The following is a 3,032-nucleotide window of genomic DNA, read 5'->3' as shown; positions in this document are numbered from 1 at the left end:
TTTATGCCGTATGAGATCAGTGGTATTGGAGAAAGCTTTACCACATGGAGTGCATTTAGAAGGTTTTTTCCAGTACGACTGCTTGCATGCCTGCAGAGATAATTACCACATGTGAAAGATTTACCACAGTCAGTGCTTTACACTAATAAATATATTTATCTTTATTAATTAATTTCATAATTTGGTCTAATGGTAAAGGAGAATCAAATTTTAAAGTTTTATCATGTTATTTACATTAATGATTTTTCCCTTCATTATGGGTATTTTCGAAGATCCCTGTGACAGTAAGAGCATTTGTTCCATGGTTCACTTTCATAGCATCATTTTTCTATAAGAGTATTTTTTATATATATAGAGAGAGAGATTATTGTAAGAATACAGAGATTTACCACAGCAATCCCATTCGCATTGTTTTCACTGTATGAATGACACTTCCTTTGCAAAGTGAGCCAAGAGAAGCAGAAGAAGTTCCAAATTCCTAGTATTCATAGGTATTTTCAGCAGTATTAGTTTGGTGATGAATTCTCATTTAAGTTGCAAAACCAATTAACAATAACCATTTATCTCATTCAAAAAATCTACTCAAAGTGGGGACTACTACAAAAGTAATTGTTCTTGGAGAAAGACAGGAACACTGCTTCTTTCAATATCCCTCTGCTCATGTGCCTTACAAACATTGTGACATATGTTATACGTATTTAAATTACAAGAATAAAGGATTCTGTCATTGAATTAACACAGTTTGTTTTTTGTTCATCATAGACATGTCATATAGGGATTAAGGTTTCTCCACAACAATATTCTTGACTCTCATAAGCTGCTCCTTTCACTAAACTTTAAAATGTGCCTGCATGAATATGAGTAACAGTGGTTGTTATTAGAAAGTTTTGGACACATACTGATCGCCTATTCAATATGTATACCTCTTAAAATATCTGAGTAGATAAAATGAGACTAAACAGATTGGCAGTTCAACTCAGTAGCTGTAATGTCTATATGATTCAAATGGTATTTTCTGTTACAACATTATTTTATTTTCTTCTATCTTAAGGAATGCCTTGCAAACATAAATCAGATACCTGACATTGAGGTAAATGGAATTGTAAGATTTTAATGATCATCAGTACACTTAAATCAGTGCTTTTTTTACATGGTTGCTTTTCTTTAAAACCTCCAGGACACAGCCAGCTGTGCTGGTTCATGCCTTTAATCCCAGCACTTGTGGACACAGAAGCAGGCAGATCTGTGTGATGTTGAGGTCAGGCTGGTCTAACAAGCAAGTCTAAGTCAAGCCACAGCTACACAGAAAAAAAACCTATTTCAAAAACAGAAAATAAAAAGCAGCCAACAAAGAAACAAAAAACAAACTTCTAGGACACATTAAAATTTCTTAAGATTTATATCTGTATGAGTGTGCACATAAAGTTACCTTTTATTACTTGTAGAGCTTTGAAAATGTTCTTGAATGGTATGGTCTTCCCAATTGTAGCCTAAAATAGAGTACCAGAAAATATATATTACTGGAAATATCATGTTATTATTAAAGCAAAACTTAAACCACTATCTTCTATGACCCTTAGAACCATGCCTGATTTATTCACCTCATTCTTCCTCATTCTCAATTGGAATTATAGAAAACGATCAATAACAAAGTAAGACTTGTCTCCTTATTTTAAAAGTGAAAGAAAATTTGCTGTCTTACCTATAGCAGTGAGGTTTTTACAGGTCTCTAGCATCACATCTTTGTAGAGTTGTTTCTGTGAAGGTTTCAGCAAAGCCCACTCTTCTTGGCTGAATTTCACATGCACATCATTGAAGGTCACTGAATTCTAAAATATGCCATGCATTTGTACAACAGAAAGAGTGGCAACAATATAAATTTATACTTCATTGGCAATAGAATCATATAATTCTAGTGCTGCTTCCATGTATTTTCTGACACAGAAGTGCCAGTGTTAGATAGTTGGGTTCTGTGTATCAGGTGAAGGAGGGGAGAAGAAAAAGCCTAAAGGTTAAATCATAAGGAAAACCAAAGGTGTGCTTTGGAAACCTGTGTTAAAGGAGTTTCATTAGTTTGTAAAGCATGAATATGAATTAGACATTAGTTGGGTTCTTGAGTGATCTATGAATCATCTTCAGTTACTTGGGCGAATAGGTCAGGACCCTGTCATGAGACAGGTGGGAGAAAAAAACACATTCATGACATTTTTTTTCTAGCAACAAATGAGATTTGGTTATCAGGGGACAGTGAACAGATGGGTGATGTCAGTCAAAAGACAACATGGCACTGAATATCATGTTTTGACCATGGATCAGAGATGTGGCATACCAGTATATAAAAATGGGGGCTCATATATTTATGTAAGGGAAAGTGGACTACAGTGAATAAATGGATAAAAATAATGTGAGTGGCAAGCAACAATAATCATAGCTGATAACATATTTCTGAGTGACCAGACAAAATAAAAGGCATAGAACACATGATTATTCTTTGATCATTGTTTTGTATATTTTACTTTCTAAATCATGTATAGCCTATATTTAAAAATAAAGATTAAAACTATTCTATTAAAAAAAAGAAGTGTTAATGTTATCACTAAGTCATTTTAGAAGAAAGCGGAATAACAAAGTTTAACTGTGTCATATCTGAACTTTTTGAATAGGATATTGCTTTGGAATAGTCATGTCAATTATTGTGGACAAAGACAAACAGAGAGAAGAGAGCGAAATAGAATGAGACAGACACACAGAGAGAAATTAACAGATGAACAATACTAAGTACACATCAGAGAAATTTATGAACTAACTACAAAAAATGATGGACAAGCTGGGTGTATTCTGTCATGCCTTTAATTCCATCACTCAGGAGGCAGAGGCAGGTGTACCTTATTGAATTGGATGCCAGCATGATCTATGCAAAGAGTTCTATTACAGACAGACTTATATAGTAAGACACAGCCTCCCCTAAAAGTCAATCAAACAAACACAAAAGATTGAAAGAACTCAGAGATCTTTACTGAAGCTTCTACAAG

At 33.9% G+C, this 3,032-nt stretch overlaps 1 long non-coding RNA gene across 1 annotated transcript; it reads right to left on the bottom strand.

Moving 5' to 3' along the window:
• Positions 1-727: 727 nt before the first annotated feature.
• LOC132651081 (uncharacterized) lies at positions 728-1,831 on the bottom strand. Its single transcript, XR_009588983.1, has 3 exons — positions 1,703-1,831; positions 1,430-1,490; positions 728-1,298 (listed from the first exon to the last, which is right to left on the bottom strand). It is a non-coding gene; the product is annotated as an uncharacterized LOC132651081 (long non-coding RNA).
• Between the last annotated feature and the right edge of the window lie 1,201 nt (positions 1,832-3,032).

The sequence above is a fragment of the Meriones unguiculatus genome (genome assembly GCF_030254825.1).
Source record: "Meriones unguiculatus strain TT.TT164.6M chromosome 13 unlocalized genomic scaffold, Bangor_MerUng_6.1 Chr13_unordered_Scaffold_39, whole genome shotgun sequence".
Classification (NCBI taxonomy): domain Eukaryota; kingdom Metazoa; phylum Chordata; class Mammalia; order Rodentia; family Muridae; genus Meriones; species Meriones unguiculatus.
The sequence above is the reverse complement of the archived record's forward strand: the minus strand, read 5'-3'. Positions and strand labels throughout refer to the sequence as shown.